Raw genomic sequence first — 15,302 nt, 5'->3', positions numbered from 1 at the left:
AAAGCATGACATAAAGAGCTATGATTGTGTCAAGTTGACAAGGCATAGATTAGAAATGGCTACTTTGGTTGTCAACCTGGAATCAACTAAAACCCAAGCATATGGATGCACTGGTGAGTTATTTTTCTTGATTGAATATTTGAGGAAGGGTGACCCACCCTAAATCTACGCCTCACTTTCTGGTGGGACACAGAAGAAAGAAGCTTTTGCTTTTTGCTGGATTGTCTTCACCTTCTCTGGCAAGTTCATCTGTCCTGTTGCTGAATCATTCTTCACTGGAATCAGAGCCTGCTTCTTCAGATTCCAAAATAGATTGAAAAATAGCTGAGACTTCCAGGTGTGTGCAGTGACGAACTACTGGACTCTTGGCCAATTTTGAGGATTCTGAAACTTTATCAGGAGATTTCTTCATTTATGCATTTAAATTTGGAATAGTCAGACCTGTGCAAACCTGAGGATTAGTTTGAGGAAGTATGTCTCTGAAGGTTCTTAGCTGCCATAATTAAATAGCTTTCTCTGTCATAACTTCCTCCATGATGGTTACCTATATGCCATGAGCCTAATAGCAAGGCAGTCAGCAGACTATGTATCAAAACATAGGCTATGAGGCTGCAGAGATAGTGGCTCAGAGGTTAAGAGTGCTGGCTGCTCTCTCAGAGGTCCTGAGTTCAATTCCTGACACCCACATGCAGCTCACAACTGTCTGTAAGCCCAGTTCCAGAGGATCTTACAACCTCTCACAGACATACATGCAGGCAAAACACCAATGCAAAACAAAACAAAACATAGGCTAGGATAAGCTCTTGGAAATGGAGCCTTCTTGGTATAAACACCAAAGAGGATAATTGGAATGTGTACTTATCATTTAGTTTATACTAAAGAAAACTGTATAATTGAATGTAATGGTGGCACACACCTTTAATCCCAGTGTGGTTACACTAATATCTAATAGGACAGTCTTTAAGCCAAAATTAGAAGAGACAAAAGAAGGCATCATATATTCATAAAGATAATGCTCATCAAGAAGATATAATGATTATAGACATATACTCAGCTGGAGATCTTTACTTCCCCCATTGTGAAGTTGCCATATAAGCTAAGGTTTGACCAGCACTAGGCCATTGCTAGAATAAGGCACAATTTCTTTCAGCTGGATTGCAGCGCAGGCTTGAGATGCCAGAGGAACTGCAAAAACTAACATCAGAAATGAGGAAAAACTGAAAAACAAATAAATGAAAATATAAGCAAATCAAATAAAGAAACAAAATTAAAGCCAGCATCATGTAACAGAGAGGGGTGCAAAAATCAATACAGAATAATGTGAATGTTGTAATGGATGAGACTAATTTTTTTTAATTATTTTATTTTTGGAGAATAATTTTTTAGAAAGGAGGAAATGGAAGTACAGCTCAGTGGTAGAATGCTTGCTAGCTTACACAAAGCCTTGAACCTTATATTTCTGGCACTTCAATCAATCAATCAATAAAATTTTAAAAGAAATAAAAGTAAAAGGAGATAAAGGGGAAGAGGAAGAAGAAAAATGAAGTAAAAAGGGAAATAAAGTCGAAGGAAGATTTTTTTTTTTAAAAAGAAAAAAAAAAGCCAATTTTTTTTCAATTAAAAAACTTATTTAATTGGGGCCAGACGTGGCGGTGCACGCCTTTAATCCCAGCACTCGGGAGGCACAGGCAGGTGGATCGCTGTGAGTTCGAGGCCAACCTGGTCTACAAAGTGAGACCAGGACAGCCAAGATAACATAGAGAAACCCTGTCTCAAAAAAACAAAAACCAAAAAACCAAACCAAACCAAACCAACCAACTAAGCAAAACCCTTAAAACTGAGCTGGGCATACTAGCATACAGCTTTAATCCCAGAATTTAGCAGGCAGGGGGAGGAGGAGCTCTGTGAGTTTTAGCATAGCAAGAGCTACATAGTAAGATTCTGTCTTGGAAAACAAAAAAACTAAAAATTAAAGCTGGGGATAGATCAGTGGTAGAGCATTTGTCTGACATGGGTAAGCCAAATAGTAATAATAAAATTTAAAATTAATAAATGAAAAGAAAACTAAGAGGTAAATCCTTTTAATAGTATTGAAAGCTGTAATGGAGGGAAAGAAGTTCGTCTGTGTGGGATGTATAGCTGCAGCATGTCACATAGTCTTACTGAAGAGAGGCCAATAAGTCTTTTGTCCCAGACAGGGCACTGATGGCTGACCAGAGAAATAATTCTAGCTCAGTAAACTAGATAAGGTCCTGGGACAAAGAGCAAAACACTACCCAAAGCTTCTCCCTAGGTGATGACTTAGAAAAGCTGTATCCTTATAGCTCCCTGCCTACCTTGTATGCTGCTCTATCCAAATTTCTTTTCCTCAGTATTTTTACTGCTTTGAATTACAGCTTTCATTCTTTTTTGTTTAAGTTCTTGAGCCTTTAGCTTCCTTAGTCTAAATATCTTCTCTTCCCTTCAGGGGTGATAGATCCCTATACCACAAGCTAAAATACTGGCTCTGTCTGGTTTTGTTTTTTGTTTTTTTGTTTTTGTTTTTGTTTTGTTTGGTTAGAGAAGGTCCTTGAACTTCTGATCCTTCTGCCTCTACTTCCTGTGTGCCACTGTGCCTGGTTTTATAGTGTTGGGGACAGAACTCAGGGCTTTGTTCATGCTAGATAAATACTGTACCAACCGAACTGCATTTCCAAGCCCTAATTGGCATTTTAAAAAATAGTTTAGTCTTGACTATATTTAGATTATACTTAATATTTGTACCCACGGGGATGTGAATGTCAGGACCAGGGCACGCTTTCCTCACTAATGGCACTTTCACAAACTGTGGAAAGCCTTGGGCAGCACACCCTTAAGTTTTCAGTCTGCATGGCTATAGTCAGTGACCTGTCAGAGCTTCAGCAATGCCTTCTTACTGACAAGTGGTCTCCGTGGCACATGGGTAATGCCAAGCTAGGTATCTAGTCACCGTACAAACACTCTGTTTATTTAGTCTACTAGTCAGGGTTTGCTAGAAGAACAGAACTGGTAGAATTAATCTATGTAGGTATATAAAAAGCATCTTACAAGCTGTGGAAAGTCTGAGCGTCCAGCAGTTGTTGAGTCCATGAGGCTGGATGTCTCTGCTAGTCTTCTGGAATCCTGAAGTAGGCTCTAATGTCAATGAAGGAATGCCAGTGAGAGCAAGGACAAGCAGGCAAAAGAGCAAGAGCTTCCTTCTCTTCTATGTCTTTCATACAGGCTGCAAGTAGAAGGTGAAATCTTTCCACCTCAGAAGATCTGAACTAAAGGTGGGTCTTCCCACTGCCAATGATTTAATTAAGAAAAATATCTCACAAGTGTACCCAGCAAGTTGGGTTTTAGTTAACTCTAGATGTAGTCAAGTTGACAACGCAAAGTGGCCATCACACTTAGGGGATAGCAAAAGTCTGGGGCAACAGGCGATCAATAAAGGGATGGCAGCTAGGTGACTGACTAAGCTTTAGACTCTCCACTTTTCAATCTTGCTTCTGGCAAAACCAACTACCAGAGACTGGTGCTCCTGCTCCTATAGTGGATAACCTTACTGGCCATTGTGCCTTCCACTCTCTTGTAGTCCTTGCTCCTCACTGCAGAAATTTTGAGTTTGTGTCAGACAGTCCCCCAAAGCCATGACTATACCATGTCACCGTTTTATTAGCCAATTCCAGGGTGTCCACTGGAGCCCTGAATTTTGACTGTTCTGTGCTCTCTCCTCTCCAGAGGAAGTGAGTCTCTAACAATAAGTCCTTTTTATGACAGCTTTCTGATTGTAGCAATCTTGAGAGTTTGCTGTGTGATCTAATTAATTTTTCCTCTAAAGCTAGTTTGTGCAGGAGTTACTTTTAAGCTAATCCTGAATCTGTGTTTAAAGCATTAAGAACCATGGGCTTCTCCAAGGACTCTTGTTGAATTTGTTTGTACTTCTGGGTTTACCTTAATGCCTTCAGCAAAATGGTCCTACCTCCTTTGTATGCAAAATGAGGATGACCTCGTATTTTTCTGTCCTTTCTAGAAGAATTTGTGGAATTTCATCAGTTTCTTCTCAAGTAAGCTTTGTTAGTCTTTTTTTTTTTTTTTAAAGGTATATGACCATTTTATCTAAGTTGTCTAGTAGAGTAAGTTCTTTCTCATGTCCCTGTATCATTTTGATGTCTAAAGAATCTTTCTTGATATTTATTTCTGACATTGGTGATTTGTATCTTCTCTCTTAGTCAAGCTCTTTAGGAGTATAATGTATTGATGTTTAAAAATCAGCTTTTAGCTTCATTGATTTTTCTCTATTGTTTTCAGTTTGTAATTGATTTTTGTCTTTGTAATTTTTTGCATTTACTTTGTTTTGTTTTTAGGTCCTACACTTTTTAACATTTGAAATTATTTTTATGTATATGGGTGGCTTTGGCTGTACACCACATGTATGCTTGGTGCCTGCAAGGCCAGAAGAGGGCGTTGGATCTGTTGGAACTGGAGTTTGGACAGTTATCTGCTGCCATGTGGGTGCTGGGAACTGAAACAGGTACTATGGAAGAGCAGCTAATGCTCTTAACTGCTGAGCCACCCCGCTATCCCCATTTTTGTTAAATTTAAAATAATATTTATTCTTTGATAATTTCATACATATATACAAGTATCTTGATCATATTCACCCCCAAGTCTCCTTCCCATTCTTCCTAGCCATCCTCAACACTTTCCTCTTTTACTTTCAAGCCTTCTGTTTGTTTCTATAATTCAACTGAGTCTAATTTGTGCTGCCTCTCCATGTCAATAGTTCCTCAGCTGGGAGTGGAGCCTCATGAGCACCTCCCTAACCAAGATCATGTACATTGCCTGTATTAGGTCCTGTGTAGGCAACGATAGCCGTTATGAATTCATGGGTGCAGTGATTATATCATGTCCAGAAGACAGCACATCAGAGCACTCCTCCACATCCTGTAGCATTTACAATCTTTCTGTTGATCATCCCTTAGTCTTATGGGCTTTACAGCTAGATACTCAACAGTCATTTATTCTTGGCACTTTAACCAGATGAGGTTCTGCCCTGGCTGCTGCACACTGCAATAAGAAGCTTCTCTGACAAAGGTTAAAGGTAGTGCTAACCTATGGATGTAAACAGAAATATTTAGAAGGCAGTTTGATATGTCTGCTTAGCACAACAGTATTAGGTTTCTTCCTAAGTCCTAAGACCTCCCTAGCCATGAGCTTTAACCAGGACCAGGGTACGAGACATGAATTCCTTCCTGTGAAACATACCTCAAGTCTACTCTTCTGAAAGAAAATAGTGGTTTGACCCTCATAACCATTACGTTACAACTGGACCTGTGAGCACATATTGTCTGCAGGTAAGTATTACAGCATGTAGGACCCACTGCTGAGGAACACCACTGATGTCTTTTCTTGGCATCCTAAATAGTACCTCTCAGCACTACAAAGGTTCTTGGTCAACTCCAGTTTGATTTCTTTATGTGTTAAAACCAAACTGTATGTGGTATTTTCAGCAATTGGAGTTTTACTATCTCATTATAGTGGATAGTCAAGAGCTATGGCAATAGGCTGTGTTGTTTGTGGAGCCCCCTAGGGCCTCCTTGACCAGTAACTCACAGGGAGGTATCCCATATCTGGCACTGAGCCATATGTTCTGGTGGAGCACTGTTTACCCATGCACATTACATCTGCTCAAACTCACTTTTCTTTTCAATTAGCTTACAAAGTAATAGGTTTTGATAAGACCTTTCATACATCCTGAGTTTGGTTAAATTACTCTCAACCCCTTCTTTCACCCTTTCTCATACTCCCCTTTCCACTTAAGTCTTTAAGTCCCAGTAATCACTCCCTTTCATAACACCTTTATTCCAACTATACCCTTGCTCTCCTAAGCTGCTTCTCTATGCTATCATGGGTCTCTTCCTGCTTCCTGGCATTTATAGACATTAGAAAATAAACACACAAATATAAGAATTTGAAGCTAGGAGCACATATGAGAGAGAAAAATATGGATGATCGTCTTTCTGGTTACCTCATTTTTTGTTTTTGTTTTTCTTTTTTTCAAGACAGGGTTTCTCTGTGTAACAGCCCTGGCTGTCCTGGACTCACTTTGTAGACCAGGCTGGCCTCGAACTCACAGTGATCTGCCTGCCTCTGCCTCCCAAGTGTGGGATTAAAGGTGTGCACCACCACACCTGACTGTGAACCTCACTTAAATAGTATTTTCCATTTCTACTAATTTTCCTATAAATTTTGTAATTTCATTTTTCTTTACAGCTGAATAAAATTATACATGTCCCACATTTTCATTATCCATTCTTCAGTTGGTAGACATCTACGGTAACTCCATTTCCTAGCCATTGTCAGTAGACCTGCACTGAACATGGATATGCAAGTATCTCTGTAGTTGGATATGAAGTCCTTTGGTGTAGCTAAGTCTTACGCAAGTCCTATCTTTAACTTTCTTAGAAGCCTTCACACTGACTTCTGTGGCTGCTGCCTCAATGTACACTCCCACCAAGAGTGGATTAAGAGTGTCTCTTTTCTCTATCCTCACCAGCATTTATTTGTTTTCCTGATAGCCATTCTGACAGTAGTGATGTGAAATCTCAAGGTACCGTTAATCTGCAGAGGTTAATCTATGACTTTACATCTAATAATATTTATTTTATGAAGTTGAGTGCACCTGTGTTTGGAGCATATATATTTAGAACCATAATGTCCTTTTGATGGATATTTCTCAGTCAGAATGAGGTGGACTTCTTTAATTTGAATTTCTTTGATGGGTAATGATGTAGAGCACTCTTTAAAAGTTTATTAGCTGTTTGTACTTCTTCTTTTAAGAGCTCTCTTTTAGTTCCATTAGGTATTTTTTAAATTGGACTGTTTTCTTGAATTCTTTGTATATTCTAAATACTAATCCTTTCAGATATACAGCAGACAAAGGTTTTCTCCCATTCAGTACCATGCCTCTTCACTGAATTGACAGTTGCCTTGACTGTACAGCCTTTAATTTCACGAGATCCCAATTGTGAAATATTGAACTTATTTCCTGAGCAATTGTCCTTATCTATGCATATATCTTGAAGCATACTCTCCACTTTTTTTCCTAGTAGTTTTAAAGTTTCAAGTTTTATCTTGAGATACTTGATCCATTAGGAGTTGATTTGATGTGGCATTCGAGATAAGGCTGTACTTTTATTCTTCTCTCTAAAGATAGCCAATATTCTCTGCACCATTTGTCAAAGATGCTTTTTTCCAATTTGCATTTTCTTGTCTTGTCAAAAGGTAGGTGGTGGATCCTCAAGATGGCGGCGCCCAGCAAGCACTGTATCTGATCTACTACACGGAGACCAGGGACTTGAATGGAGCCACAGACTGTTAAATCCAGAGAACTTTAGGTAAATTGGGTCCCACACAGTGCAGACCACTGGCGGGCCTGGCCCCGGGTCAAGTAACAGTCCATGGAGGTCTTGAACCCACTCTCTGGATGCTCATACGGAACCCATCTGCGAACTGCAGCTGGCAGATAAAGCCCTAATTCAGTGTGTGGGTCGGTACCATAGCCCCTGGCCTGTGGAAGTCACAGGGAAACAGGGAAGCTGCCCTTGGCCCCCGCACCACCCAAATTTGCCAAGGACTCCACGCTGCATGGAAACACAGGCAACTGGGTCTACCTAACTCAGAGAGAGCACGCGCAACCTGTGGCACCTAACTGGGCCCACATTGGAACAGAGCACAGGATACTAAGCTGCTTGGGTCCACCTAGCTCATAGTGAGCAGCGCACAACCCACAGGAGCCAAACCGGGCCCACATTGGAACAGAGCACAGGGGTCAGGGCCTGCATCCGAGCAGTTAGTACCCAAATTGGACACTTCACACAGCCCCCGGCAGGATCTCCCATGGGGCTGGGTCCACCTAGCTCAGAGAGAGCGGTGCGCAGCCCATGGGTGGGGGGAAAACTGGGCCCACATTGGAACAGAGTGCAGGGGACAGAGCCTGCAGATCCAAGCAGTTAGAACCCAGCTTGGACTCTTCACACAGCCCCGGAAGGATCTCCGACCCTCTCGGGAAAGGCTGGACGCCCCTGAGGTGTCTCTATGCTGGTCTAAAATGCACACATAGCTCAGTGGGTCTGAGCCGGGCGAGGTCTGGACTACAGGTCTGCGGGAAGTGCAGGCAACTGGGAACATCTTGCCCATCCAGAGCTTGCCAGCCTCCATCTGCGACCCGTAACAGCTGGTCTGAATCACAACACTAACGTGAAAGGGACCAGTCAGAAGCCTACTTCGGCTGACCCAGCCCAGAGCCTAAGGTATAGAGCAAAGTTTCCAGGAGTGGAAACTAGGTCACCTGCCTGTGTCAGGGAAAAATTCCCTGATCTCCACAGGCAAGAGCACGTGACCTATAATCATTCACCTAGTATCCACTCTCAACAACCAGTAAAGGAAACCAGAAGCCACATCCTATTAACAGAAACAGCAAAATGTCTAAGGACAACGTAAGAACGCAAACAACAAAAACCAAAACAGGCCCAGGAGTTCTGCTTGATCTACGGCACCAACCAAGGACACTATGTGCAGTCATCATCAAACCCCTATCCAGACCTAGCCAAGGGACAAAATATTCTCCACAGTTAAGTGGAGACTGGGGACTGACTTTCACACGAATTCTGGTGCCCCTTATTTGGCCATGTTCCCTTGATGGGGAGGCCTGATGGCACTCAGAGGAAGGATAGCAGGCTACCAAGAAGAAACTTGATACTCTAGCATCAAATTCAAGGAGAGGAGGTCCCCATTAGTCACAGTCATAGGGAAGGGGAATGGGGTGAAAGCGGGAGGGAGGGAGGAATGGGAGGATGCACGGGATGGGATAGTAATTGAACTGTAATATGAATGAATTTATTTTTTTAATAAAAACAAACAAACAAAAACAAAACAAAACAGCTCAGTACCTCCAGATCCCAGCTATCCCAAAGAAAACAACCCAGAGAACCCAAACACAATCAAAATACAAGAAAATGACCTCAAGTCCTTAGTAAAGAAGATGATAATTACAGAAATGAATGAAACCTATAAACAACTGCAGGAGGATGCAACCAAGCGGGTGGAGGACATAAAAGAGTCATATAGAGAGGCACTGGAAGAATTTCAGGAAAATACAAACAGACAGATGAAGGAAAACAATAAAACACTTCAAGATCTGAAGACGAAAATGGAATCTATGATAAAGGAACACACAGAAGAAAAACGTGACCAAGAGGCCATCGAGAAGAAAGCAACCAACAAAGAGATGGCCTTCTCAAACAGAATCCAGGAAATGGAGGAACGAATTTCAGGACTTGAAGATACAATCGTAGAACTTGAAACAACCATCAAAGAAAATGCTAAATCTGAAAAGTTCCTGACACAGAACATCCAAGAAATCAAGGACACCATGAAAAGAAGAAATCTGAGAATAATAGGCATTGAGGAAAGAGAAGACGCTCAACTCCATGGCCTAGAAAATATCTTCAATAAAATCACAGAAGAAAAAATTTCCGAATCTGAAGAAGCAGATACATATGAACATACAAGAGACCTACAAAACACCAAATAGAATAGACCAGAAAAGAAAATCTTCTCTCCACACAATAATAATAACACAAAATATACAGAACAAAGAAAAAATATTAAAAGCTGCAAGGGAAAAGGGCAGAGTAACATACGATGGCAAACCTATCAGAATTACAACAAACTTCTCAGCTGAGACCATAAAGGCTAGAAGGGCCTGGACAGAGGTCCTGCAAATCCTGAGACCACAGATGCCAGGCTAGACTACTGTACCCAGCAAAACTATCAATAACCATTGATGGAGAAAAAGTATTCCATGACAGAAACTAATTCAAAAAGTACCTATCCACAAATTCAGCATTACAGAAGTTACTAGAAGGAAAACTCCACCGCACAGGGATGAGTTACAACCAAAACTACACAGGAAATTGATAACCACACCATCACAAAATCACTACCTACAAACTCTCGAATGTAACAATCATCAAAATGAAGGGACTTAACAGTCACTGGTCATTAATATCTCTCAACATCAATGGTCTCAATTCTCCACCAAAAAGACAGACTAACAGAACGGATGCATAAACAAGACCCAACATTGTTCTGCATCCAAGAAACACATCTCACCCACACGGACAGACATTATCTCAGGGTAAAAGGCTGGGAAAAAAATATTCCAAGCTAATGGTCACAAGAAGCAAGCTGGTGTAGCCATTCTAATATCTAATAAAATAGATTTTCAACCAAAATTAATCAAAAGGGACGAAGAAGGACACTTCATACTCATCAAGGGTAAAATCAAGCAAGATGACATCTCAATTCTGAACATCTATGCTCCTAATACAAGGGCACCCACATTTGTAAAAGAACTATTAACAAAGCTTAAACCACTCATTGATCCACACACATTAATAGTGGGAGACTTCAACACCCCACTTTCACTGAAAGATAGGTCATTGAAAGAGAAACTAAGCCGAGAAATAACATCACTGACCAACGCCATAAATCAAATGGATCTAACAGATGTTTACAGAACTTTCCACCCAAACACAAAAGACTATACTTTCTTCTCAGTACCCATGGAACCTTCTCCAAAATTGATCACATAGTAGGTCACAAAACAAGTTTCAACAGATACAAGAAGATTGAAATAATACCTTATCAGATCACCATGGTCTAAAGCTGGACATTAATAACAACAGAAATAACAAAAAGCCTACTCACACGTGGAAACTAAACAACTTTCTACTTAATGATACCTGGGTCAGGGAGGAAATAAAGGAAGAAATAAAGGACTTCCTGAAATTCAATGAAAATGAAGGAACAACATACCTAAATTTGTGGGACACATTGAAAGCGGTGCTAAGAGGAAAATTCGTAGCACTAAGTGCCTTTAAAAAGAAATTGGAAACATCCCACATAAGCAACTTAACAACACATCTGGAAGCCCTGGGGGGGGGGGGGGGAAAGAAGCAGAAACACTCAAGAAGAGTAGACGTCTAGAAATAATCAAACTCAGGGCTGAAATCAATAAATTGGAATAAACAAAACCAGGAGCTGGTTTTTTGAGAAAATCAACAAGATAGACAAACCGTTAGCCAAACTAACTAAAAGGCAGTGAGATACTATCCAAATCAACAAAATGAGAAATGAAAAGTGAGACATAACAACAGACACGGAAGAAATACAAAGAATCATAAGATCCTACTTTAAAGGCATATATGCCACAAAATTTGAAAATCTAAGGGAAATGGACAATTTTCTTGATCGATACCGCTTGCCAAAATTGAATCAAGATCAGATAAACAAATTAAATAGTCCTATTTCTCCTATAGAAATAGAAGCAATCTTGATAGTCTCCCAACCAAAAAAATGTCCAGGGCCAGATGGTTTCAGTGCAGAATTCTATCAGACCTTCAAAGGAGAGCTAATACCAATACTCTTCAAGCTACTTTAAAAGATAGAAATGGATGGAACATTAGCAAATTCTTTCTATGAGGCCACAGTCACGTTGATACCTAAACCTCACAAAGACCCAACAAAAAACGAGAACTTCAGACTAATTTCTCTTATGAACATAGACACAAAGATACTCAATAAAATACTCGCAAAACAAATACAAGAACATATCAAAAATATCATTCATCATGACCAGGTAGGCTTCATTCCAGGCGTGCAGGGATGGTTTAATATATGGAAATCCATCAATGTAATCCACCATATAAACAAACTGAAAATAAAAAACCACATGATCATCTCTTTAGATGCAGAAAAAGCATTTGACAAAATCCAATACCCATTCATGTTTAAAGTGTTGGAGAGATCGGGGATAAAAGGCACATACCTAAACATAATAAAGGCTATATACAGCAAGCCAATAGCCAACATCAAAGTAAATGGAGAGATACTCAAGAAATATCCTCTAAAATCGGTGACCAGACAAGGCTGCCCACTATCGCCATATCTCGTCAATACAGTTCTTGAAGTTCTAGCCAGAGCAATAAGACAACAAAAGGAGATCAAGGGGATCCAAATGGGAAAGGAAGAAGTCAAATTATCCCTATTTGCAGATGATAGTGTACGTAAGTGACCCCCAAAATTCCACCAGGGAACTCCTACAGCTGATAAACACCTTCAGCAAATTGGCTAGATACAAAATTAACTTAAAAAAATCAGTAGCCTTCCTATATCCAAATGACAATCATACAGAGGAAGAAATTAGGAAATCTACACCCTTCACGTTAGCCACAAGCAATATAAAACATCTAGGAATAACTTTAACCAAGCAAGTGAATGACTTGTTTGAAAAAAACTTTAAGTGCCTGAAGAAAGAGATTGAAGATGACTTAAGAAGATGGAGGAATCTCCCTTGTTCATGGATCAGGAGAATTAACATAGTAAAAATGGCCATCTTACCAAAAGCAATTTACAGATTCAATGCAATCCCTATCAAAATACATACACAATTTTTAAAAGACATTGAAAGATCAATTCTCAACGTTATATGGAAAGGCAAAAAACCCAGAATAGCTAAAACAATCTTATACAATAAAAGATCCTCAGGAGGAATCTCCATACCTGATCTCAAGCTGTACTATAGAGCAACAGTAATTGAAACAGTATGGTACTGGCACAGCAACAGGCAGGTTGATCAGTGGAATTGAATCGAAGACCCAGATATGAATCCACACACATATGGTCACTTGATTTTTGACAAAGAAGCCAAATCCATTCAATGGAAAAAGGATAGCATCTTCAACAAATGGTGCTGGTCTAACTGGAGGTCTATGTGTAAAAAAATGCAACTGGACCTATATTTGTCCCCTTGCACAAAACTCAAATCCAAGTGGATCAGAGACCTCAACATAAAACCAGAGACACTAAATTGGTTAGAAGAAAAAGTGGGGAACAGCCTGGAAACATTGGCACAGGAGACAACTTCTTGAACAGAACACCAACAGCCCAGGCCTTAAAGTCAACAATTAACAAATGGGACCTCATGAGACTGAGAAGCTTCTGTAAGGCAGGAGACACTGTCAAAGGAACAAGCAACAGCCTACAGACTAGGAAAAGATCTTTACCAACCCTACATCTGAAAAAGGTCTAATATCCAAAATATATAAAGAACTCAAGAAATTAAACACCACCAAACCAATTAACCCAATTGAGAATGGGGCTCGAAACTAAACAGAGACTTTGCAAGAGAGGAATATCAAATGGCTGAGAAACACTTAAAGAAATGCTCAACTTCCTTAGTCATCAGGGAAATGCAAATCAAAACAACTCTGAGATTCCATCTTGCACCCATCAGAATGGCTAAGATCAAAAACTCAAGTGACACCACATGCTGGTGAGGATGTGGAGAAAGAGAAACACTCCTTCATTGCTGGTGGGAATGCAAACTAATACAACCACGCTGGAAATCTATCTGGTGGTATCTCAGAAAACTGGGAATAGGGCTTCCTCAAGACCCAGCTATTCCACTCCTTGGAATATACCCAGAAGAAGCTCCAGCACACAACAGGGACATATGCTCAACCATGTTCATAGCTGCCTTATTCATAATAGCCAGATCATGGAAACAGCTTAAGGGTCCCTCAGAATGGATAAAGAAACTGTGGTACATTTACACTATGGAATACTACTCAGCTATTAAAAACAAGGAATTCCCGAAATTTGTAGACAAATGGATTGAAATGATCATAATGAGTGAGTTAACCCAGAAGCAGAAAGAGCCAAATGGTATATACTCATTTATATCTGGACACTTGCACAAGGGCATGTCCCATGAAAGTCTTCACTTATCAGGAAAGTGGGACGGAGGGGAGGACATCCTATTGGGACTTTAGGCGAGAGAAGTATGGGAGAATAGAGAAATAGAAGGATCCACAGGGTCCTAGAAACCTGTAAGAAGAACATTATGACGGGCGGATCTGGGTCCAGGGGTCCTGCTCAAACAATGACACCAGCCAAGAAATATACATGCAGTAAACATCGAACCCCGACCCAGATCTAGCCAATGGTCAGGACATTCTCCACAGTTGAGCGGAGAGTGGGGTATGACTTTCACACAAACCCGGGTGCCCCATATTTGACCACGTCCCCTGGATGGGGAGGCCTGGTGGCACTCAGAGGAAGGATAGCAGGCTACCAAGAAGAGACTTGATACCCTATCAGCATATACAGGGGGAGGAGGTACCCCTCAGTCACAGTCATAGGGGAGGAGAGTAGGGGGAAAGCGGGAGAGATGAATGGGAGGATACAAGGGATGGGATAACTATTGAGATATAAAATGAATGGAATAATTTAAAAAATCTGGAAAAAATAAAAAAAACTTAATACACACACACACACACACACACACACACACACACACACACACACACACACACACACACACATTCAAAGGCGAGTGCCAACACCAAAAAAGAAAAGAAAAAAAAAGAGGTGGCTGCAGCTGGGCGACCCTGTATCTGTTTGGGTCTTCTATTCTGTTCTATTGATCTGCATGTCTGCTTTACGCCAGAATCATGCAGTTTTTAGTACTGTGGCTACGTAGTATAGCATGAATTCAGATAAAGTGATAACTCTAACAATATCTGCTCAAGACTACTTTGGCTGTGGGATCTTACACTTGTGTATGAATTTTAAGACGTTTTTCACTGTGAAGCTATCATTGAGGTTTTTGTTGTGACTGCATCATCTGTATACTGCTGTTGATAGGATGGGCACTCTTGCTATATTAATGAGCATGGGCAGTCTTTCTGTCTTTCTAGCATCTTCTCTTAATTTCTTTCTTTAGTGCTTTAAGGTTCCCATTATAGAGATCTTTCACATCTTTGCTTAGGTTAATTCCAAGGTTTTGTTTTTGTTATCGTCCTTACTGTTTTTTGAGACTGTGGTAAATAGAACTGTTCCCATTAATTTTTTAAAAAAAATTTTAATAATATTTAATTATTTATTTCATGTATATGAATGCTCTATCTGCATGTATATCTGCATGCCAGACGAGGGCATGAGATCCCAGTATCCCATGTGGTTGCTGGGAATTGAACTCAGAACCTCTGGAAGAGCAGACTGTGCTCTTAACTACTAAGCCCCTGTTTCCATAATCTATAGCTAAAAAGGCCTACACGAAGAAATCAAAGACACCTCAAATAAGTATCTTAATGATTCACCTTAAGGTCAAGCAGAAATGAGAAAAGCCAAACCACAATCAATAGATGGAAAGAAATCATTGAGGGCAGAAA

At 40.3% G+C, this 15,302-nt stretch overlaps 1 protein-coding gene across 1 annotated transcript in view; it reads right to left on the bottom strand.

The window, feature by feature from the left end:
• Positions 1-15,302, bottom strand: part of Dnajc1 (DnaJ heat shock protein family (Hsp40) member C1) — a 185,267-nt gene that overhangs the window by 51,319 nt on the left and 118,646 nt on the right. The gene's annotated exons all lie outside the window — the stretch shown is intronic.

The sequence above is a fragment of the Acomys russatus genome, chromosome 9 (assembly GCF_903995435.1).
Source record: "Acomys russatus chromosome 9, mAcoRus1.1, whole genome shotgun sequence".
NCBI lineage: Eukaryota > Metazoa > Chordata > Mammalia > Rodentia > Muridae > Acomys > Acomys russatus.
Note: the sequence above shows the minus strand (reverse complement) of the source record. Positions and strands in the feature narration are given on the sequence as shown.